The sequence below is a fragment of the Periplaneta americana genome, chromosome 10, assembly GCF_040183065.1.
Source record: "Periplaneta americana isolate PAMFEO1 chromosome 10, P.americana_PAMFEO1_priV1, whole genome shotgun sequence".
NCBI lineage: Eukaryota > Metazoa > Arthropoda > Insecta > Blattodea > Blattidae > Periplaneta > Periplaneta americana.
In genome coordinates this window covers 180,614,159-180,640,455 of record NC_091126.1, presented here as the reverse complement: position 1 = coordinate 180,640,455, position 26,297 = coordinate 180,614,159, and the positions used below count along the sequence as shown (strand labels likewise).

The 26,297-nt window shown below is 37.1% G+C and overlaps 2 long non-coding RNA genes across 2 annotated transcripts; both read left to right on the top strand.

Annotated features, from left to right (window-relative positions):
* The first annotated feature begins 1,353 nt into the window (after positions 1 to 1,353).
* LOC138707355 (uncharacterized) lies at positions 1,354 to 13,709 on the top strand. The gene is made up of 3 exons (XR_011334193.1): positions 1,354 to 1,413; positions 10,628 to 10,831; positions 13,514 to 13,709. It is a non-coding gene; the product is annotated as an uncharacterized lncRNA (long non-coding RNA).
* A 2,548-nt stretch (positions 13,710 to 16,257) lies between these two features.
* LOC138708215 (uncharacterized) lies at positions 16,258 to 26,154 on the top strand. The gene is made up of 3 exons (XR_011334630.1): positions 16,258 to 16,406; positions 22,285 to 22,520; positions 25,257 to 26,154. It is a non-coding gene; the product is annotated as an uncharacterized lncRNA (long non-coding RNA).
* The last annotated feature ends 143 nt before the right edge of the window (positions 26,155 to 26,297 follow it).

Sequence of the window (26,297 nt, the reverse complement as noted above, 5' to 3'; positions counted from 1 at the left end):
ATTAAAAAAATGACGAAATATGATCGTATCGTACTCGAATCTTATACATATAATTAGCAACACGTTTGGTGCAAGTAAGTGAATAACATGTCACACATGTCAAAGTGCGGCATTACGAGTGTTTGAACTAAAATTAGTCCACACATGTGGAGTAACGGTCAGCGCGTCTGGCCGCGAAACCAGGTGGCCCGGGTTCAAATCCCGGTCGGGGCAAGTTAACTGGTTGAGGTTTTTTCCGGGGGTTTCCCTCAACCCAATGCGAGCAAATGCTGGGTAACTTTCGGTGCTGGACCCCGGACCCATTTCACCGGCATTATCACCTTCATTTAATTCAGACGCTAAATAACCTAGATGTTGATACAGCGTCGTAAAATAATCCAATAAAAAAACTAAAACTATCCCCTAAACTCGAAATACACGTGGTTCGACACCAGATTTTGAACACGAATCAAGTTCTCTGTGGCTTGAATACAAATAGGAGCAGTGGAGGCTTGTCTGACGAGTAAGAGCCTCGGAACAGTTTTCGAAAGCATGAAGACGATGTACGCTACACAACTGAGTCGGTTATTTCGAAAATGTAACATGTACAGCTCTGCGTAAATTACCTCAGTGGTATTTACTACATAATCAAACTAAAAGTCAGTTCCTTATTAATTTCTATAGATGAAATACGTGACTTATTTTATGATTTTTAACAATAATATGTTCCAAGAAAGAGTAAAGAGTACTCTGGCTAAAAAGCAACAAGCGCGAAAATGTCACACGTTACGTTTTCGAAATAACCGATTCAATAATTATAATTCCTGTGTGCGAAACAATTGCAGTTGAAATCACGAAATGTATCATATTCAACGCCTGAGAGCAAGAGTCAACAGGTGAACAAAATTAGGTATGAGAATATCGAAATCGAGAATTTGTTTTTTAACTTCAAAGAAATGAAAGTCACAAAAATGTCAAGAGTTCTACACAACTAACGTCGTTCAACTGGACACAAAGAAGTTAGTTATGGTGATGAGAGCGGAGGGAGCGTTCCGGCAAACCCAAGAAAAATGCCCTGCGGTCTGAGTCCCTTTGGATCCATCCTGCAACCCCTGGTGCAGAGATATCTGACGTCTCAGCTCCATCACGAACCCTTTGCGCAGTCTTGAGCAGTCGGATGTTATTATCATTACAATGGAATACAAAATTCTGGGAAATGAAACTTAAATCAACATATAGACTAACAGAGATAGCAAGGGAATGTGAATGAACTGGTAGCAAGCGATCCGTGACTGGAAGCAAAACAAACCTGCCGAACAAAGCAAGTGATAACAGAACGCAACGTATATATTGCAGACAACGCGGACGGATGCACACGCACGCACGCACGCACGCACGCACGCAGCATGTCTCGATTCATCTCAGTCCTATTTGGTAAGTACTGTCATTGATTTTCACAACAATTTAAACTAGGCGGTGCCAACTCCGCAGAATAGGTTCCGGGGAAATCTGTCATGAAAGTAATATAGTTACTGCACACAATTATTTTCTTGGGTCAATATATAAAAATGAGAACTGGCAATTTCCACGTACAATTGGACGCTGTTCACCTCGAAATAGCTCGGGAATCATCGTGTGTGCTGTATTTACATGGAGAGATTCGAAGCCCACACTTTGGCTCCATGCTGCTACGGCTTCACTTCATCCTCGGACCTCGCGCGCTAAGCCGACCAGATCACGCTACAAGAGAGCGACCATTTTCCGTGTCAATGAGTGTGTACCACTTAGCAGCTAAATGAAACTTTATTATTTTGCAACATACGAAAAAAATTTCCCCTTTGTGCATGAATTCCAATTCACTATAAATTCACCCACGTCTTCCTTTGGAAATGCTATACAATTTTCAGACGTCGATACAGAGTTTCTTCATGAGGTTCATCAATATTATTGCTGCTACTATTGTGGGCGTTTACAGTACCTCTTAAACTTTTATTCAACAACTTAATAGGCCTACTGTTGATGCGGGACGCATATGACGAAACGTATGTTACGTCACGCAGAACAGTTTCATGTGACACTGGATAACGTCGCATTGGTCGTACATGTATAATTTGAACAGCGTGTAATTCTATTGGATGAATGACATGACCACTTAATAATTTCACCGCCGAAAGTGATCCAATATCTCCTGGCTTAGTTGCCACAAGAGTACTGCCTTATTGGTGTCACTTATGAGGTTCAAACCTGCTTCGAACAGTTGACTAACAACAAAAGTAATGGAGTCAATAATGCAATTTTAAAAGAGAAACTAAAATGATTTGTAAAACATTTCTTAGAGAAAGAACAATGTGGTTTCAGGAAATGGGTTCTCGTATTGATGCAGCTTTCACGCTGAAAGTGTTGTTAGAGAAAAGAAGAGAGTTCAATTTAGAAACACATTTTCTTTTTCTAGAATATGAAAAGATATTAGATGAAGTTAGAAATCTTCTGTTATGTGACATCTTAGGAAACGAAAACATACCCAATCCACTACTTACAGCAATAAGAACAATATATGAAAATAATGAAATAAAATTGAAGTTAGACACACATTTTTCACCACCTTTATAAATCAAGAAAGAGTTAGACAGGGATGTCCTTGTCTCCTACATCATTTAAAATATATTATATTAATGAAATGACATCAGAATGGAAGCATGAAAACGATATCAAAGGAATAAAGATCACAAGAATCAAAGATATCAAGACAATTATTTTTGCATAGGATCAAGTTATAGCAGCACACTCAGAAGACATTTTACAAAATGTGTTCACAAATTGAAATATTGAAATTAATTACGGCCAAATATGTTTGGATCTCTGTAGCAGGAAAACAAAAACAATGGTTTTCAAAAGAAGAGATCCAGTTACAAGCAAAATAGTAACAAACAACAACATAACAGAACAAATAAGTAATTTCAATTGCCTGGAGTGCTCAATCTCCTGGGAAAATGAAGTCGATATTAACACCAAAATGACTAAATTCCTCAAAATTACTCGATTAATGAATAAAGTTCTAAAACCTCACAAGCTCAAAAAATGTACGTTTGAAAGTATACAACACATTAGCAATACCTACACTGTTATATGGCTCTGCAAATTGGGTCATCAGAAAGAAAGATGCATCCTGCATCAATGAAGCAGAGATGAAATTCCTGGGAAGAACAGCGAAGTACATAAGAGAGCTTGAGGTCCAATCTGTACTTGACGAAATACATCAATATATCAAGGACTGGAATCACATGTGGGAAAAGTGAATAAGGATAGATCACCAAATTTAATTTCAAAATATCAACCAACAGAGAAACGGAGTCAAGGTCGTCCGCTTAGAAGAATTCTAGATGAACAGTGAGACTGGAACAGTCCACTTGGCCTAAATGATGATAAAAAAAAAAAAAAATAATAATAATAATAATAATAATAATAATAATAATAATAATAATAATATCGTCGACAACAAAATATTCAAGGGTGAGTTCAACGGCTAACTAACATTCTGGTCAACAAGACGTAAGGCTGCACATTCAAGTCATGGCAGGAGGAAGGTACAATTCTGTTTCAATTTTAAATTTTCTTGGAGAGTTTGATTTCTAAGTCTGTACAACTTTTTATTATTCGCGACCTTTCAAACCGTGTCTAGCTACTCTTTTGAGGGATCTAATGTATTCCGTGCTTAGTATTGTTTCCGCCACAATAGGCCTACAGTCAAAGCGTTGTGCATTTTAATAACTTTACGAGTCTTTTATCGTAGTAATTATAATATCATCAACTGAGAGACAATTTCACGAGAAGCAGGAGAACCAAAATTGACGAGCAGACATCTTTCTCTCATAGATATCGGTGTGAGAAATGTTTATACCGAGACATTGTAAGCATGAATGGGGTTTGTAAATTTATGAGCTTCTACTGTTTCACGTATAGATCCCACCAACTTGTATAACATGAATCCCTATGAATTGTGACTCGGTAACATCTCACGTAAGGTGCAATGGTTATCCGAGACACGCACTGAACAGAAGTATCGTGCAGTAACATCGGTTACTGTCTGTTCTGGGGAGCGATGAAATATTCGCACGGTGTCTTAGACATAAACAACCAACTAAATGTGCAACGCAATGAACGGTTTAAGAAATTTTCCAAGAAATTAGGAAATTTCTCAACGTCATAATTTTAAGTAGAAGCTGAACTTCATTTCATCGCGCTTTCACGTTATAAAATGATCCAGTAACTACTAAATCTTCATTATTGTATAGCAATATTACCCACATTCAATGCGAACAAGAATTCGGTTAATGCGATGAAGTAAAATATAAACTCAAAAACCTGGATAAAATTTGCGATTCTAAAGAATAGAAATTAATATGAGAGAAATGTGCATGAACGAGGCCTAAGTTCGCGTATAGACATACAGCACCTTACACTCTTTAAAATGGAGATACGGTAAGAACACACCTGGAGCAACAGTAATAATAACATTACCCAACAAAAAAAATGTTTACCATACCTCCTCGATAAATATAGGTGATTCTTAACGAAAAAGTTGCGCTGATTTTGAAAATCGCCATAGAAATCTCCTACCACGCCAGGTTAAAAAGATATAAACATATTTAAAATTTCACATACGCGGTTTCAGGTAAAATATTATGTTAGAATAATTCTTATGATACAATGATATATTATATATTATTGTATTCATGCTAGTTAAGATTAATTCACAAATGCATGCAATAATATTTTGGACCATATTTTAAGGAAACATACCTGCAACTTTGCTTAAAAGTGTTTGGTAATATGTGATTTTCTCTCGCACTCCTGCCTGCTCTCCCACTCAAGAAACCAATAGTAATCCTTGGTACCTTTTCTCCATGATGGAAATGTCTTCATAAAACCGTTCCCCTTGTTCATCATTAACATCGACCAGATTTTACGGTAAAAAAGTTTAGATTTGAATGAAGGAAATGTATTTTTAAAGACATTCGACACCAAGGTTTTATACGTAGTTTTCTTCTTTTGTGTTTCCGAGAAATCCACACACAACACTTTCAGTGATTGCCAAGCTGCTAATTCAACCGTTTGTAAATTTTTCGTTCTGCATGAGTTTTCTGATTTGAGATCCAATAAAAATCCCTTCTTTCAATTTTGTGTGTTAACTGTAAAAACTTGCCTTGTAAGTATGCAAATCCACTACCGTCCTTGTTGAGTGCCTTAACAAAATTCTTCATCAGTCCAAGTTTTATGTGTAAGGGAGGAAGAAGAATCAGGATGAACCAATGGTGTTTCTTTTACATTAATTCCTGCCGCTTGTCCCACTGTTGTACCACATAATGTTTTTCTGTAGCACGGCTGTCCCACACAAAAAACAGCAATATTTTGTGAAGACCTTTGCAACTCAAGCAGCAAACCAATTACTTTAAGCTCACCACATATCTTCCAACACTGAGCTTCATATTTTAAAACACGCACGTTCTCAGCCATACTTTCATAACTTTCTTTAAGACCTACAGAATGGAAAACCGGAACAGACGGAAATTCATTGCAATTATGAAGTAACACTGCTTTTAAGCTGAACTTAGATGAATATATAAACAATCGCCACTCATCTGGATTATGCTCTACTTCTAGTTCATTCATTAAAACATTAACGTCTACACAGACACATATATTCTCATATAAGTTACATCACGTTTTATGCAGGAAGTAATATTACATTACAACCCATTTGAAATGCCAGACCAGTCTCTACCTGGGTTTATCTCTTTGTGGTGTCTACTTGTAGAAGAAAAGAGAGATTTATTACCGGTATCCTGATAACTGACAAAGGCTGAGTTAGATGGTATAACAAATAACACATTTTCATCTTTACATTTTGTAAGTATGTAAGTAATCGTGTGGGACAGGGTAGCCAACATGCGTATTACACGCGTGTTACCAAGTGGCACGCGAACTCGTTTTCGATGTAGGATATCTAAAATATGTCAAACTTGTGACGTGATGTGATATTTTATATTTACTTCATTCTTTAGACATCATCCTGATAGTGCTGTATTTTCAAAATTCTCTCATAATAATCTCTTTCTATTATCTAATATTATTTGAAATATATTAACATTCTATGTGTTTTAGCTTAATTCTGCTACACAGTTTATTTCAGTGTTTAATTAATAGTTCATAGTATTTTGTTGTTTAATTCGTAAATGACTCTTGTATACATGTAACTCTAACCTAACTCAAATTGTTGAATTCTTTGTAAGTTCATGCATATGTATATACACTTTTTGCTGGTTGAGTGGAAGAGAAGGCCTTACGGCCTTAACTCTGCCAGCTAAAATAAATCATTATTATTATTATTATTATTATTATTACATTTTAAGTATTATTTTCAGAATCTACGCGTGAAAATGGACAAAAGACATGTATTATTTTCACGGAGGTAAATTTAATGTTGGGTAGTGTAATTTCCGTTTCAGTATTGAGCGGCTTTTAAGTTTTAATGACAGGGTTAAGGTAAAAATTAGGTTCTTTTAATTTATGCTTCCTTTAATTCAGAATGCAGCCTTTACTTGGGATGCTTCTTTTAATTTAGAGTTAAATATCCAAATGTAATGATAATAATAATAATAATAATAATAATAATAATACTGGAGTGATTATTATTAATTGTAACTATATGATTCCAATTAAGTTACTACTGCCACAGGATGTTTACCAGTTGGAATGTTAATAAATCTGCACCTCAGAGGTTATGTATGTTAGATAGATTTTATCAAATTTAGGATAGAGCCAAAAAAAACTATATTTATTTCAGTCCTGGTAAACCTACAAACGTATTCCGATTATTTCTGATATAGTGAAAACATAGTATATCTTGAAAAGTGTAAGACATATAGAAGCAAGAAGAAATATGTGGGACATACCGTAAGTATGTTCCCAATATATTTTCATCTTCTTTTGAAAAACGTCGTTCAATTCGAAATCGTCCCAGGACTTAACAGAGTAGGCCCTAAACTTTCGGATAGATTTCACCGCAAAGCATTCAGTAGTGCTATAATCTCAAAATAGTAAAATTTGGACTTAACATGCATTACCTATGAGGCACAGAAATAAAAAGAAAATGCAAAATATATATACCAGGTGTTTCAGACCACCAGTATCAGTCTTTCTTGTCAAAAATTATATGATATTGGTTGTTCATAAAAAAATTGGATAACAAAAACCTATATAAAGAATCGTTTGGTGGCAGTACCATTTCCCGTAACAAACCGGAAGTAGGTGTACCTGTGGTCAACTTCGAAATTTCAAATGAGAACATGGGTCATTGAAGGTTCCATTGGAAACTACTTTTAAAAAGAAACAACTTTTACTGAAACTTTTTTTTAAACTTTTATTATTTACTCACAAAGCAACAAAAATATTTTCTGAGAAATGTTTTATGTTGTTTATGTACGTACACTCTTCGTAGTAAGTGCTCAAAATGTCCGCCACCCTGTGCTAAACAATGTTCTGATCCCCTCCTAACATCCGTGATTGCACGGAGGCCTTCAGCACAGCTTCGAGACATACAGGATTCTGTAATTCTTTGTTTCATACCTTCTCTAGTTATTGGATGCACCTGGTAGAACATGTCTTTAATTCTCCCCCACAAGAAGAAGTCATTTGGAGCGAAGTCACGAGATCGGACAGGCCAGGCTACTGGTCCTCCTCGTCCAATCCACCATAGGGGAATAACAGATTAATAAACTCGCAGAGCCCTACGTGAAAAGTGAGCCGTACAGCCGCCCTGCTGAAGCCACATTGTTAACCGAAGCGTAAGGGGAACTTCATGAAACAAATAGTGCAAAATATTTCGGAGGAAACGTGCGTTCTATCATTCAAGTTCTCCTAAAAAGTATGGTCCTATGACTCGATGTCCAAGGAGGCCACACCATATGTTGAGACTCCACACATGCTGGTAATCCACTTCAGGTAGCCAGTGTGGATTAACCGGAGACCAGTAATGGAAATTGTATAGATTCACCTGACCATTACTTTTGAAAGTTACCTCATCAGTCCACAGAATTCTGAGCTCGAAATCACGGTCCATGTTTGGAAACCAGTTGCAGAAATCAGCACGAGTCTGAAAGTCATGTCCCCCAAGTTCCTGATGGAGATAAATATGGTATGAATGAAATTTGTTCTCTCTCAGAATTCTAAACACTGTATTATAATGCAATCCTAAGTCACGGGCAATCCTTCTTGTGGGGGAGAATTAAAGACATGATCTACCAGGTGCGTCCAACAACTGTAGAAGACATGAAACAAAGATTAGACAAGCCACACCATGTGTGTCTCTCAGCTTTTCTCGTTCAATTTGCTTAATTATCGAAAAACACTCTTCTCAATTCTCATAAAAATGAAGTTCATTCTATGTTAAAAAATAAAGAAAGAAAGAACTTGTAGTCATAGTAATTTAAGCTTTATTTCACTATAGGCCTAATATAACTGTTTCCATAGCGACTTAAAATGTTGAGTAACTTTTCATTAATATTTTCGGTTCTGAATATGGCACAAATTTTATTGAGTGACAGAGGAAAATCAGTGCTTCATTTTACCATTTTCATTCATTTAACAAAAATTAGACACTTGCAATGCTAGAGGCATCACTTCATAGTGCACAAAGACGGTAAGTACGATCACAACGGGGAGGTTAGAAAAGCGAGAAATAACCTAAGGAGAAGGGCACAAGAGAAGTGCATGCGACACCCTCAGGAATAATTGGTTAAAAGATGAGATTCATTGACTTCCTGAAGGAGCAGAGGCAGAACGAACAGGATATCACACGCCTTCTCGAGACCAAATAAGCATTACGGCTGCTTTGAAAGGGTCGATATGTATTAAACCAAGAGAGAATTTTCTCTTTAGTACAACAATATCCCCAGTACAATGCTGAGAACGGATCTCCACATACGTCCGGGCAATATCATACCGATTAAATGTTAACCCAGCTGAAGAATTCTTTGACGAAGATTAAGATTTCCATGTCGAAATACATAAAGACAATAAAATTTAGATTGGTCAAAATTATACACTGGACTAAGTTATTTCGGAGAAAAGTCATACTGGACTAAATATTCTTCTGGATGTGTATTCCATTGGACGAAAAGAGAATTTGTCCAGAAATCTTTGACGAATTTCCCTCAAATCTACTAAATGAGATCAATAAACCTGTGCCTTGCCGATATCCGCGGACATTTCGCCTATATCCACCGACCTGATCGTGAACATTTGAATGCGTTATTATTTCGGACCAAAGGGAAATCAGTTGTTATTGCAGAAGAGGAACAACATTTGCCGGTATATTCGACCCCATCATCGCATGAAGTTTCCTCTGTAAATAAACTTTTATTTCTGATTTTTATTATTTATATATTATTTTGTTAACATTATTATTATTATCCTAATTATCTCCATAATTAACTCATCATCACTATCACCTACAATTCATAATATTTACTGCAATATGTACGATGCTAAAGTCCAAGTTCTTGCGCCAGTACGTGTTATGCTCATAGACAATGTACACTTGTATTTTGTTAATATAATACGTATTATGTCATTTTAAAAGCAATGAAATTCTCAGTAGCCTATGTGGAATTAAAACACTGCAAAGACTAAACATGTTACGTTCCTAAGTTTAGCTTTGGTGCACATGTCAAAGTGAAAAGTAGTGGATTTAATATTACTGCATGAAACTTTAGAATCGCTTGGCATATAGCCTATGTCATATTGGTTTACGAACTAGAATTAAAAGCACGAAAAATTTTTCTGTCTGAGGTGATAGAAATTTATGTTTAATTCTCAATACATGGAAATCGCTATATACTCTTTTCTCTGAAGTATATTAATTTGGTTATTTTACGACGATTTATCAACTGCGATGGTTACCTAGCGTCCGAGTGCGATAAAGGTAAAGTTGCCAGCGAAATGAGTCCAGGGGCCTGCGCCAAAAGTTACACAGCATTTGCTCTTACTGGGTTGCGGGAAAACCCCGGAAAAATCTCAACCAGGTAAACTGTGCCAGCCAGGATTTGAACCAGGACCCGCTTGTTCCACGAACATATTTGCTAATCTTTACTCCGCAGCGGTATACAACTGTAGTTTCCATTTCTACCGTACCAACTTCATTGTATTCGTGGTATTCTAAGTAATATATCGCCTACTGGACCTTGAAATTGATCGCTACTGCACGTTCGTGCTTGCTTACTGAGCATTATTATATTTCATTCACTTTATTTCCATTTTAATTTACTGGTTTTATATCTGTAACAGTCTTCTTCAATCCCGGAGGAAGTCAAGGTCAGGATTACAAACCCTTTAACTTACAAAGTGTCCTGTCGTTTACCACGATCATTTTAAGTATTTATTCCCATATTGTAGTCCGATGGTTTTGATTGTTTCTTTTCCATCATATCACAAATTAAATAAAATCACCCAACGTTCCACATCTACGTATCAGTAGGGCAAACCTATCTGTCGGATCCATTCTTAAGGACTGAATCCTTTTCCTTATTTCTGCATGTATGACGCGGTAATAGCACGTGACGTTCACTAATATGTTTGATTCTTGTTTCAGTTTCATTTTACGTGGTGGTGTCGTCATACTCTTCTCCTGTTACTCCTTTTCCTTACTCTCATCCGTTTGGTCTTCCATTCGTCTCCGGTTGTCCCGAATCGTGTCCCTTTATTTTCGATCCTGTATGCGCAGTAACTCCCTTCTTCACCCAAACTTTTGGAAATCGTTGCAACTTGGATCAGTATGCCTGTGACACAGGAATCGGTATGTATGTTAAAAAATTATCCTAATTTTGATTTATATGGTTCGGTTACTATAGTCACTTCCTTCAGAAATCAAGTTCGCTTCAGTAAACATGCACCGTGAAACTTCAACTAGGGGAGGAAGTTTGGACCTTGAAACGATTTTCTAAATGTAAAGATGTGTAGAGACATGATCACACTCGCGGTTAGCGCTGAAGCATTTACAACATGTGGAAGTGCATTGGAATATTGTCAGCGCATGCGTGAGTGTTCTCAGAGCCATATGTAGACGTATATTTGGAAGTTTTCAGCGTACGCGAAAATGTTTCTCAGATATAAATGTGGACGTGCATTCGAAAGTTGTCAGTGCATGCATGAGTGCTTCTTATAGACAAATGTTGACGTGCATTCGAAAGTTGTCAGCGCATCCATGAGTGCTTCTTATAGACAAATGTTGACGTGCATTCGAAAGTTGTAAGCGCATCCATGAGTGCTTCTTATAGACAAATGTTGACGTGCATTCGAAAGTTGTAAGCGCATCCATGAGTGCTTCTTATAGACAAATGTTGACGTGCATTCGAAAGTTTTCAGCGCATCCATGAGTGCTTCTTATAGACAAATGTTGACGTGCATTCGAAAGTTTTCAGTGCATGCGTGAGCGCTTCTCACAGCCAAATGTAGATGCACATTTCAAAGCTGTCAGCGCATGCGTGAGTCATCCTCAAAGCCATCTGTGGACTGTATTCGAAAGCTGTGAGCACATGCTTAAGTCCTTTTGAGCGGGAATGATCCGAGCCATTTCCAGGCGGTTTTGTCACCTCTCAAAAGAAATGCATCGTGCGTGTGCGTTAAGTTTGGACGTATTTCGCCGCCAACAGAATAGTCAAATGATATATGTTTGTATCATGGACCACTATGAAAGCATCCAATGTTATGAGATCGAAAGAACCCTTTTCATTCTTCAAATATTAAGGTGGCGAAAGCTTTGGAATCTTTAGCAGAAAATTTAAACCTCGATCTGAACTTTGTTCAGAGGAAAATTACAAGTTTCCTTGGTTCTTTCCGAGCCCTGGAAAGTAACCGTACTTGAACAGGTACAGCTTCTCTAAATTGTGGGTTCTTCAACATTTTAGGGCCGATCCCGATGAGACGTGCTCAATTCTTTTCAATCACCACACTTTCCAGCAAATCGCAGCCATTATAGCCCTCTCGGTTTTGTAAAGCTGCACTATTTCTAACTATATCCTTATACATCTTTAAGACGAAAGTTCTGAACGCAGTAACAACAAACGCGTGTGTAACAGCTAAAGAATCGCCACGGAGGCTCTCAGCGCGAATGAAGTGAGTGCGTACACAATTTTTGTGTTCTCGTCGCATGTGATCTCAAGTTTACATCAACTAGTGCAATACACCAATAAAAATACAAGACGTTACATTAATGTATGGCTAGTCCGCAGTTTATTTTTGTTCAGTGCACGTCTTGGACTGATTACAGGTAGTTCGCAAATATGAGTAGGTCCATCACTTCTCCAGTTAGTAGCACGAGTCACAGTAAGTGAGTAAAACCAAAGGGAACTGGGGTCAGAGCTTTCTAAAGCAAGCATTCATTACCATGTCAACCGAAAACTTGGAGAATTTGAAAAAAAAAAAAAATGTTGCTATGATGACGTTGGGTAATCTTTGGATGAAAAGGTGCGAAACAAAAAATAAACGAAGCCAGATTAAGAAAAAAACAGCTAAAAATTGTGAGAAAAGGCGATAAAAATAATCCAAGCTGAGTTTCTCGAATGGTGCGCTCTTGCTCTTTGTTTGCAGCTATGCAAATTACGTATTTCCAAAAAGGAAAGAAAATGTTGCATGTAAGGAGTGCAGTAATGTCTCTGTGCTGTAATGTAAACTGTTTTCTATAATTTACAATCTTAATTTACTAAACTGAAGTCAAAGGTTTCTTATTTTTAAGGAACATAACATACAGTATAATTTATTATCCTATTTTTTGGTAGATATTACACATACATTACTTAAGATTAAATGTATACAATAATCAGATATTCTAAGCAATAAGTACATCAAATAATTGATTTTATTCGTAAATTTACTTCATTTTACTAAATATATTATTATTATTATTATTATTATTATTATTATTATTACTACCATCATTATTACTGTTAAATTATTATTATTGTCATTATTAAATTATTATTATTATTATTATTATTATTAAAAATATATATTTTGGGTCTTCAGCTCCGAAGTTCATCTTTACATTGAGGTATCCAGAATTTACAAGTATGCAGCGAATAAAGTCGGAATTTTTCCTCTTTTAATGCATTACAGGAAAAGTTTCAGATTCAAATTAGAAAGTGGCAAATTTTTATGGTAAGCAGGCATAGTCCTATAGCTACCTGCGAACCATCGGCTTAGCTCAGGCAGAGACGCGTTTGCCTGATGGTCCAGAGCTACATTCGGGCGTGGGTTCGATTCCCACTTTGACTAATTACCTGGTTGGATTTTTCTGAGGTTTTTCTCAGCTGCATGGTGAATGTCAGAAAATCCTATGGCGAGTCCTGGATTTCACTCCACCAAATACCATCTCACTGCCACCAATTTCACCGACGCTACATAAACCAGTAGTTGATACAGCGTCTTTAAATAACCAAATAAAGAACTATCTCTTACAAAACAGTGTTACTTGTTTCAGTGTTTACGGCTGTCAGGCAAGGAGCGTGTCCTGCCACGTGGAACAGTGACCATCTGACTATCATACAGGAATGAAAATTATAATAGAATTTATTAATCAAATTACTGAAAAATAATTGTCCAATCAAATGTTTTAAATGTGGGAATTTTGTATTATTTTACAATTTGGTAAATTATAATAAAGCATTAAAGATTTATTTTGTAGTGTCATTCTTTTCTCTATTATCTTTGTGTTTATTTTAATTCCATAATGAAAAAAGGATATTTGTTGTTACAGGGGCTAGATATTTTTGCAGTCTAATATTTCTCCTGGTATGGTATTGCGTCATATCGATTACATGAAATAAATAGTTGTCCCATTACAAATTTTGAGTGTTGGGCACAAGTTATTTATTTTATGATATTCAGACTCTATAAAATGACATCAAAAACTTTTTCCTTCCATTTTTAACTATGTCCTGATTGTGCTTAAGCAGTGTGAGATATTACCGTGCCAACTAAAATTTACCATTAAGTAAAACCAGCATGGTATAGTAAAAAAAAGGTACAATAAAAATGTAAGGAAAAACTTCTTTGGTGTCACTGTACTACATTGTAATTTCTGAAAACAAACACATACTAATGCACTTACTTACTTATGGCTTTTAAGGAATCTGGAGGTTCATTGCCGCCCTCACGTAAGTCCGCCATCGGTCCCTATCCTGAGCAAGATTAATCCTGTCTCTGCAATAGTATCCAACCTCCCTCAAATCCATTTTAATATTATCCTTCCATCTACGTCTCGGCCTCCCGAAAGGTCTTTTTCCCTCCGGCCTCTCAACTAACACTCTAAGGGTAAACCTCTAAATATAGCCTCGGCTCCAAATATAGCCCCTCTATACATCTCGGAAAATATGTGGTGCAATCTTACGGTAAAAGTTGGGACTACTACAGTTGGATGGAATGAGTTGCAGTGGTCTTAATAACGTGTTTACGATCTTGGTAAAGCGTTACATTTTCGGGATAGAGGCAGTGAGGGAAGTGAGACGGTATGGAATACGCCCACTAGTTTCTATGGCCAGAAAATATACCGTTAGTGAAAATGACATACCGTCACTGAAAAAATGTGATCCGTAAAATTTTTTTTATACATTTCTTCACAGAAAAGAGTACTATCTGTTTGATTTGTAAGTGTAAACCACAGATTTCTGGAACTGTATTCAACGTGTATTTAGACACTTTTATTTGATAAGTCAACCCCTGGAATGCTCACAACGGTAGTATTTCAAGTATATAAAGCTGTGATCTGTAGCTTGTGGTGGCCATTGTTGTCATTTTTGTTGTTTTTTTTTCACTTTTTATTAATAATTAAGTAAGGCACTTTGAAGCTTTAACATTGTTTTAAATGATAATGTCTCAATGGAGATTGCAAAATATTTATTTTATTAAGAAATTTCATGTGTTGCGTAAGCTCCAGACATTCGTGTTACTGACCGCACTAAACAATTTATTGTATACATCACGTACGTGTACGTTGTTAGAGAGGGGTGTGCCTTTTTTAAATCGAGGTATGCCAGGGGAAAATCTTGGGGTAGCAAGGTCCAAATTTTGTTTGTGGGTCTGTACATCTACTTATTTTCTTACAAAATTTTTCTTCTCCTCTTTCAAATTCTCGCATTTTCCATTTGCTGTTATGGCAGCGTCTCATTATTGGAAGTGGTTTATAATTTAAATCAATTTTATTACCTCTGAAATCGCGTCATAGGCCTATCAAAAATCTTCTTTGCGCGTTTAATTACGCTCTAAGACTAAAGTGCATTTTTTTTCTAATTTTACAGGCCAGAGGCCATTTTCCTAAAGTTTTTCGTTTTCTTTTTCTGCTTTTAAAAACCAATACTAACCGAACACTCATGTTCGAGGCGGGACTCGAATCCACAACCCTTCGGACCAAGCGATAGACACTTTTCGTGCGGCACCCGGCCGGCTCATCGACACGAGATCGATGACTGCTCAACCTGAACACTGCGTGCGACTGACTATTGTAATTGGTCTGTCTGTCTGTCTCTCTGTCTATAAATTCAATATGTTAGAGGAAGTCTACAGTCTAGCGCATGTGTGCAACTCTCTGAGGGTTGAGGAGTCCCCAACTATTAAAACTGCAAGCTAGGTTTGTTCCATCTTATCGTTCGTATTGGCAGCCATTTCATTTGTAAGCCTAAAGGTTCTATGTCCAGTCCACATCCCACATATTGTATCGGAACGACGCCACGCTCACAATATGACACCGACAACAAACAAATATTCGTTCGAATCTTCGATCGTGGCTTTCATACAAAGTTAAAATTGCGGCCTGAGTTCCGCGAAAACTTCGACTTTGTTATTGCATATATTAGGGACTACGTGAGCAGAATAAATCTTATTCATAATCCACGGGTTCATGGTTTGAATCCCATATCTTCCAACCGAGATTTAGCGGCTTTCGTCTGTTGTCGAGGCTAATGGCGGAGAATGTAGGACTACAGAAGCAGAAGCAGAAGCATGCATGCAGTAGATTTCCGCGGTGGGCCGTGAACAAAGCCGAAATGTTGCAATATGTGTCGCTGGCTTCTAGCTGACGTTCTGTTCGTGACAGGTTGTTTCGTTTTAAAATAACAAGTTGCGCAAAATCGTGAGGGTTGCTCGTGATTAAACGATCTTTTATTCCATTTACAGTCATAAGCATTCAACACTTAAAACGAACTTGAGCCAAAACCAGACGATCTCAATTGCTTTTACTAGCGGCATTTACAGCTTAAGCCTTCCTTACAGAGACGGCCACGGTATAAATACAAGCCAAGAAGTTGTTCATGGGCGCTGCGTCTACTTTTCGACTTTAGTTTTTACAACCATGAAAGTTCATATTATTTTCACACTAGGTAAGTGTAGAAACTCAACTCTTAAACAAATTACAAATAGCCTACTTGAATCAAAATTTGTATTTACTTTCTGTGCTCATACGTAATACCAGGAAAACTCCATCATTCCCCTAACATTCACTTGTACAGTTCTTGTACTCAACCACCCACTCTAACCAATTCGGTTAGAAATAACTGGAAGTAAGGAGCCCGGGTTTGGAACAGCACCGCCTGTGAATGTCACGCACTTCCTCGATTTGCTACACACCACCACCACCACCACCACCATACATCACACTACCTTTCAGCTATCTATTGTCCGTGACAATTTACTTTTGTCAAATCCAGTGCTTTTCTTTTCTTTTTGAAGGGAGAAATATCTTACAAGTTACAAATTATTAACAGATTCAAAACTTGATTATTATAAGTACTATTTTAAGAGCTGACAGTGAAAGGAGTATAAGTGAAAAAAATTAAATTTTCGCTTCTTCTTAAGAAAGTGATATTAGGCCTCATGCCTATGCAGTGTCATCAGACAGAAGTGACTGCACAGCTGGTACAAGATACAACTCCATCAGCTGAGTCCATGGAGAACGATACAAGTGCCAGTTGTTAATGTTCTTTTTTGTCACTTGTACTCTTTTCTCCGTCCGTTCTTCATTTATTAACTGAGAAGTCGTAACATAGTTGTTGTGGCGGACGGCGTACAGGTCAAATCAAGTAGTTAAGAATTTAATTTACACTGAAAAGTTTTCCGTGCAATTCCGTATAATCTGAATAATCTGTGGATAAAATGCACATGTGCGATTATTTATTCAGTTAAATATTTCAATTTCTTCACGATACATATTTCTCTTTTCCGATATATTTTGTATAGCCAGTCATACCTTTTCAATTTATATCTCTATAAAAGTCTTGCTTTGCCGTAGGATTTTCTGGTAGGGCCTACATGCATTTCCTTATAATAGAGCTCGGATTTTATCATCCTACACACTACTGTTAACTATTACTAACTTGAAAGAAATATGAACAGAACACATTCGCAACAAGTTTCTCATGCACTGCTCGCGTCCCTACAAGCGCAGTCAGGCCAAGAATCTTGTAAGGCAGTCAAACACAGTTTTCATTTGTAAAAAATTTGACATTCTTTTGCAAAATTTTCATAAGGAACTTTTACAAACAAAAGTTTGAACCTTAAAGAAAGATGGAAAAATACACAATAAAATAAACATCTATGCACAACGAAACCAGTACTCTGCTCACTGTCTTAATAAATACAAATGATATAGCCACGAGGTCCCATGCCTCCTGTGCTGGGGGTAGGGTGGCTTGGTGAGTCAATCCAGGCGAGTTGATATAGTTGTCGTAGATACTGTCCTGGCACAGTTATTAATAGGCTTCGTATTCCAGCTACCTATAAACTGGAATGAGGTTCTCCGATTCGAAGTATATGTGACGTCACAGCCTGGTACAGGTACGTTCGTATACAAAATAGTTACGCATCCTCTGCCCTCTTCCTCTAGAAAATCAAAACCGGACGTAGTCATAGTGGGTAGTCATCGATCACTGCGGTTACTAGTCGTGTTATTCAAATAACTAGCCCACATCTTTGTGACTGATTGAAGATTCATTGCAGAGGTAAGACGCTCAGGCGTGTAATATTGCAGGGCATAGTTGAGGCTATTTTTGAACTAATATTTTCACTGTAAATATAGACAACATTACATATAAATTGTGTAAAATAAACGTAAAAGTGACAAAATCAGTGCACTGAAAGACACTGCAATACCAATAAGCGCAGAAAGTGTGGTGAGCGTAATCCAAAAGAACCAGTACCATCAAAATCTGAAAATTATGAAGATATTAACTCGACGTTAGCATGGATTTGTATAGCCTACCATGATGTTCAGTGCCAACATTCCAATTAATAAATTATATAATCTACATTTTAGGAAATTTCTAGAAAAGCGCATGAAAATTAGTGGGTTTTCAGTGACGAGCGACATATGCAATATCCTAATGAAACACGAAAAAATATCAGAAATAGGAATATCTTGTACTACATCATGCACCAACAACGTCATGTGCTACTGAAATAATTTCTTGCAGTATAAAATAATTTCAAGTGACATCCGCATACGAATGAACGTTATTATTAACTACAAAGATCACGACGAAAATGAGCATCACGGCTCAAGCATGTGTTCACTAGCACAGCAGTTGACTGTACTCCACGAACACGCAGCGACGACCTGATGTTTATATCCTTATCCCTTGCATTACCTGTATCCGGCGTACTATATACCCAATGTTTCTTTAACTTCAGTCTTTAGATAGCTGGAATACGAAGCCTAGTTATTAACATAGGTAAGAAATTCGTACCAAAGCAGCAGATTTCAGTTGAGTACAGCGAGGAGTATGGATGTCACCCGCACCTCGCCCTTCTGCCGCCCGCTACAGGATGTTCACAAACAACGAATACAATAGTGGCATTCTGTGGGGTCGAGAATAGTATGAAGAATATTGTTCACTTTTATTAATATTTTAGGGTCTGAGCTTATATCCTTGTTGCAGTATGTTACAGAAGGCTGCCCGGATAAAGAGTCACGTGATGCTACTGATACTTCTGCTGAGATAAAGTTACAAAGTTTATTGAACTATATGATTACACAATTGTTGAAGCATTTGGAAGGAGTTGTAAGTGAAGACGGAAATAACTCACTGGTGTTCATTTGCAACTGAGGATGTGACGGATCACAGAAGGCTCAATATAAACATAGATTTCAGAATTATAGGCTATGATTCCGATAATGTTTTTCGGAGTTCTTTCATGCCACTTCAACTAATTTGTAGCAAAATAAGAAAAAGCTGATCTGACAGAACCCAACTCCTTCTTCGCAACGTTATTTTCACCTTATTAGAATATGATTTGTCAAATAATCTACTGACATAACAAATGAAGAAATTTTCTGAAGAACCATGGCTCTCATCATCATCATCATCATCATCATCATCATCATCATCATCATCATCATCATCATCATCATCATCATCATCATCACCATCACCACCACCACCATCATCATCATATGTGTGAAAAATTGTATTTCTGTACTATACAGTATTTGTAAAATTAAACATAGAATTACCCCCCCCCCCATTCATTCCCTTTCGTCAGCGACATCGCAGCAGTACCTCCACTCATGCGAAAGAAACCCCCGACCTCCACCGCTATCCCAGCTACTGTTAGTGTAAGGATTGTCCAAACCTTTAAACTTGTAGCTATTTTATCATAACATATATTCTGAAACTTTCATTCATATTTATTTAATACCCAATATAAATAAAGTACATATAATTTCTGTAATATGCTTTAGGCCAACTCCTGGACATAGCAGATATGGATAAACTTAATAACAAGAATCACAAACATTTCAACAACATTTGTACGTGTTGGTTATTGAATATAAACACAAGTCTCTATAACATAATGTGGAGAATCGGCAGAACGAAGAAAAATTCTCTCCGGCACCGGGATTCAAACCCGGGTTTCCAGTTTTACGTGCTGTCGCTTTATCATGTACCGTGTCGCAGTATATGTGGCAGTAGACACAATATCTAACCTCGAGTACAGAGGTGCACTCATTACGAGTGACTAAGTGACCGGGGTCCGACGGAACATGGCGCCGTAAGAAACACGAACCTATAATTAATATGCATTGCAGAGTAAATGTGTAATAACTAACACCATTGGGCTTAATATTATTGGAAAATATACTGTAAACATAAATATACAATATATAGGTCTATACAAGTGTTTCTAATATAATACTTAATTGCAGTTAAAATTATATGAGAGGATTTCGAACAAGTACCTTGTAGGCCTACTCAGAAATAAATACTATTTCTATAGAAAGAAAATATTTTTGCCACTATTGCGCGAGTTAGCTACGCCATCGAGAACAGTAACTGTAAATGCGCCCCGCAGGATTTTGAACACCATCTGGAAGAACATATTTTGTAAGTAATATTTCATTTGTTTTGTAAACAAGCACTGTGGTGACGGTTTGGCCTGGCTGGACCCGGAATGGGTCCCTACACTTTGCAAGGCACCCTGTAGCCCTATATATGCGATGACTGTCCAAGTCCGATATGTAACCTAGATAGCATTCTTGAATCCGATGCTGACAAGTGGACGATCCTGCCTCAGCCGCTGATTGCGCCGCACACGAGTAGGTTTGATGTCTCTGAGCTAATTTCAGTTATGCCTTACATTAGAAACACTTGAATAGGCCTATATGTATATCTTTAGTTTTATGTTTCCCATTAATATTATGTCCAATGTTGTTATAGAGTAAATGTGTATATATTTAATACCTAATATATGTATATTACTGATAGATTTCTGATTCATGTGAAGATTATGGAGCAAACAATCCATATTTATTTGAAGTCCAGAAGTTGGCCTTATGCATATCATGTTATTTATTACAGGAATTATATGTACTTTATTTCTATCGGGTACTAAATGTTATGGATAAAAGTGTGTATCGTTTTCTCGTGTTTCATAATGAAACAAATGGATGCAAGGGAAGGGTTTGGACAACTTTTACATTGTAAGTGCACAGTACCTGGGACAGGAGTGAATGCACAATTTTAACTGCAGTTATGAGTTATTTTTGAAAAAAAAATGTATGTTTATTTATGTTTTCATTAATATTAAGTTCAATGTTGTTACAGAGTAAATGTGTTTATATTTAGTACCCAATAGGCCTACATACTAAGTATTAATGAAATGTTTGTGATTCGCGTTAGTAAGTTTTAGAGGAAGCAATTCATATTTTTTATGTCCAGGGATTGGGCTAATGCATATTATGTCATTTATTATAGACGTTGTATGCACTTTGTTTATATTGGGTATTAAATAATTGTCAACTAATGTCACAGAATGTATGTTTTCCCGTGACAGATGACAAAATAGCTACGAGTTAAAGCAGTAGTGTCAGAGTTGTAAGCTCCAAAACCAGTTGTGGAGCTAGATCGGAGCTTGAACTTGTTTATGTCTGTGGAAACACCGGAGCACGCAAGCAGTCTAGTGGAGCGCTCCGCTCCGTTTAGTCTCTGTCTGACAACGCTGAGTTAAAGGCTTGGACAACCCTTCCACTAACAGAGCTGGGGTTTGTTTCGCTTGAGTAGAATTACTGCTGTTCTTGTCTAGGTGCGATGTCGCTTACGAAAGCGAATGGACTGTACTTAAGTAGCTACGTTTGCAGGAAACCCTCTTAGTCCATGTTGAAGCCGACACCCGTGAGAACGTCACTCCGTCTTCTCCCTTCGTACAGGCAACGTAATTGAAATGTTTGTCGTTCAAGTAGCATTGTGAAAACTTTGTTCCTTGCAAACATTCAGTGTGACTAGATATTTTATGTTCAACTTAGTGCTAGATTTCTTTTCATATTTGAACTGTTCTTGGATGCAAAAACACCCAAACTTTCGGGAACGCGTGTCGTTCCATCCTCTTTAATTGGTTATTTTGCGATGCTTTATCAACTGCTACAGGTTTATAGCATCTGAATGAGATGAAGTTGATAATGCCGGAGAAATGACTCCAGGGTCCAGCGCCGAAAATTATCGAGCATTTGCTCTTAATGAGTTGAGGAAATACCACGGAACAACCGACAACCAAGGAACATATCTCAACCAGGACTTGAACCCGGGCCCGCTTGTTTCACGGTCAGGCGTGCTAACCGTTACACCACAGCGATGAACAGCTCCTCCTTGAAGTGACACCGGTACCGGTACCTCTGTGCTGGAGCCCATTCACGGAGCAGATCATATTCCACTAAATCACACATCACTCCGACAAACGAAATATGTAAGGTGTGTTATTTGTTTGCAGTCCTGGCCACCGTGCTGATGAAAGAGGCCTCGTCGTCCAAGGTGAAGCAGTTCATTCGAATAACGAAGATCAGCTTCCCCCACGGCTATCAATACGAAAACTTCTTCTCACAGTTACCGACCACGAGGACCATCCAGAGTGTACACGTCAAGAAAATCGGAGAGCAGACATTCAGCTCGCCTTTTAAGTTACTAGAAAGTGCATTGCAGTCCTAGAAACCGATGTCAAGCAATAAAGTAAGTATTTGAACATAGTCCGCTTGTCAATGTAAAGGCAATATTGTCTGAAATACAGGACATTCAGCAAGAATAGTATATATAGGAGAAGGTAGTATGGATTATTCTAAGTAAAAATGTTCATGTAATCATGTGTACAATTTTCACTTGGTGTAGAGATACAGCTGTTTGAATGTTGCGCATGAAAAGCGATACGAGTACAAGTGACAAACAGGAAAGACAAATTATTTAATTATTCTATTTATTGCTTATTTATATGATATGAATATAATTCAACAGTGTTGCTCTTCTGAGACCGTCTTGTTCATAAATAAGGGCAGATCTATTCATAATGCGAGCGACCAATTCGTCCTTTGTGTTTAACTCGATTTTGTAAACTTCGCTTTTCATCTACTGCAGCAGAAAAAATTCGACAGGCGTAAAGTCTGGAGACCTTGTTGGCACGGCCGATCCACCTATTGGGGAACGAGAGACTCAGATGATGCTTCAAAATGTGCAGGGGCTCCGTCATGCTGGAAGAACATGTCCATTCTAGTGGCAAAAGAATCAACAAACAGTTGTGTCTCTAACCCATTCCGAACAGTGCTGCCGTCAGACGATCTGACGATCTCAGAAGAGCGACACGTACTATTACTTTGTGCATAGTCAATATTATGTAGTCGTTTATCGTTCATACTAGAGTTGAACAACGATCGAGAAAGCAAGAGTAACAGCGCACGCAGAGCAGAAAACCCGCACGACAGTATTGCCTATGTCGTTGATTCCTTGTGAGTGGATCGGGAGCGGTCAACACTCGAACGTCAAGCAGCCTTGATAACTTACGGAACATCTGTTCGCTTGGAAAAAAATACATAGGTATTCCTCCCATTACAATAATTCATACAGAAAAAAAAAATCAAATCGACATAAACCAGTGTAAGTTGTCAATAAATTATCAAAAAAGGTCTGTGAAAACTAACTTGTATCACTTTTCCCGAGCACTGCAGATATCTACCTTTCAGTGTATAATAATTCGTTCCTTAATCTTTATTTAATTACTAGGCTCTTATTAAGAGGCTAGAACTTTTTTTTCGTATGTTTGAGTTCAAGTGTAGGCTACAATCACAAGTAAAAAATATTCACGCTTTACTTAACGTTATGTTTTATGTTTCTTAGAAATGCAAATTTATTTGAGATTTTTTTTTATTTACATTACCATAGGTAATATCTGATAATAGAACCAGAACATTTTGATAACTATAATACTGTTTTGTTTTGTCCTTTTGTATCAATGAAACATCTCTAATGTTATTTATTTCAATGATGATGTTATTCAACGTAACGAAATCTTTCCACTCCGACCAAATGCTATTTCGAGGATGATGAGCGAGACTCCAAAGACAAGTGCAGCAACGAATGCAGTGAGCGAGAGCGGCGCGGCGGTTAGATTTGTTCCTACAAACCCTTTGTAGGCCTTATTATGCGTAACATCCATGTACAGTATTTACAAATCGACGGAAAATTACATACATTTGTAAGAACTTTTTTTACTCGAAGTAGTCCATATTATCACCCCCTAAAATATTTACTATTCCTCATGATTAGTCCTGTAAGTGTAACATAGAATTATTTAAACCAGAAGAAATGGAAATGGAATGGAATGTGGATTAGAAAATAAAAAAACGTTCAAAATAAAAAAAAATAAAATATAAGAGTAAGACACTGAAGCTGAAGAAAGAAAAGAAGGAAGGGTAGACGTACAAATTATAGAGGGAAAAGAGGATGACATGTAATGAAAGACGAAGAGATTTGGAAAGAGTGTGAAGTAGGCAATGAAGAAAGGAAAGTGGGAATACAGAATTAGAGATGACGGAGAGAAATGAAGCAAGACAACGACGGATAGTATAAACAAAGAACTAATGAGAAGAAATAATAAACGAGAAAAAGAAAGGAAATGGACGCATGAAGACAGGAAGAGAAGCAAATAGAGGGAAAATATAAGATACGAGAGAGAGAAACGGAAATCAACCAACGGAAAGGAAAAGGCAACTCCAAACAAAAATAAAGCGAGAGAAGAGATTTGAAGGAGAAGGAGAAAGCGTGGAAGATGAGACAATGGAGTGACAGGGGGACTGGAAAAGAATGGAAGGAGAGAAAAATGCGAAAAGTGATGATAAATATAAGTGAATATCAGAAAATGGGTCTGAGCAGGAGAATGGAAACTCAAACGAACAATTGTAGTAGAAGAAAGAGGAAGCGAAGGATTGCAATAAAAATGCAAAAGAAAACGAGAATGGAAAGTTGACAGGAGCTTGGAAAAGAGAAGATATTATGGAAAGGGAGAAAGAAGTGGGGTTTAAGAGATAAGAGAGGGCTGGAGAAGAATGATGAAGAAGTAAATATAAAGAAATGAATTTAAAAGAAACGAAATAAACAAAGAGAAAAGAGATAAATTAAAGAGGAAGAGAGATGCAGAAAACCTTAAAAAATATAGCACGAGTGGAAGAGCGAGGAATAAAATAACGCCTGAATAATGTGAACGAGTTAACAGGAAATAGGTACAAATTTAATTTGGTGTTTAAAAATAATCAAGTGGTTAATATGAAACAATAATGCATAAACAAATTAAAAGTTAATGTATTTAATGTAATTCAACAGTAAGTCAATTACTCTATTAAAATGCTTACGCATTTCAAAATATTGTCAATATTCATTAAAAACGAGAACTGTAATGAAGCTTACTGTATTTTGTTTCAGGTTGTGCAGAGTTTCATCGAGGGGTTCAATTCGCAGCAGTTGGAATTCTGCTAGATATGTAAAACTCTCAAAATAGTTGCTACTCTTCGAGGGATACAGTATTACGACTTATTAAAATGTGCGCTTATAATGGCGTGGACTTCCCAACGAAGTAACATTGCACAATGTGGCAGTAATATTAGTATTAGTGCAATTATTTGAACGGCTGTGCAGACGTGAGCACGCGCTGACTAGGTAACAGAATGAAGAAAATTTACATTTACAAGTATTGGTACAAACACTAATGTTAAACGAAGTTTTGTGACGTATAACTGCTATGTTCGAAGTTCTTGTATGTTCTAAAGAACGAACATTTAATTAAATTATTCAAAATTAGCTTATAAAATGTTTTACAACATGTGTACTTACTTACTCGTGTATTACTTCTGAAGACAGCTTTACACTGACACGGTCCTCAGCGTGGTGGGATTCCCATCAATATTGTACCCGTAAGTCAAATATTGTCATGCATTAACAGAATTTCAAGTCCACGATCTTTCCTCTGGGTGAGAAAAAGAAAATGCTCTAAGAAGAAACAACCTACTTGAGGATGCACTGAACAGAATAGTGAACGGGAGAAAAGTTCGAGGCAGAAGAAATTATCGGATGAGAGGCAACATTAAATATGTGGATCGTATGCGGAAATGAAGAGGAAGGCGGGAAATAGCGAAGATTGAAGGAAACTGGGTTTGCAGTGAAATGAGTTTCCTTGGGAAGAAAATTAATTTTACCTCTCCTCAGCTTCCGCGTACAACATGGGCGTTACTTTGACACTGCGAAAGTAGTAAACTTATGACCAAACATTTACAATAAATGTTAAATTATATCTAAAAGGAAAATAAAAATGATATCTTCTCCACTCACATTTAACTTCATTTTCGTTACCTGATGGTTATTTGATTTCGTATGCACATTCTATCATTGTTCTGAAAATATATGGATTGCTTATGCCAATGAAATGATCCGTTGTGCTCGTGAAATGGTCGGAAAATATTTCCTGGA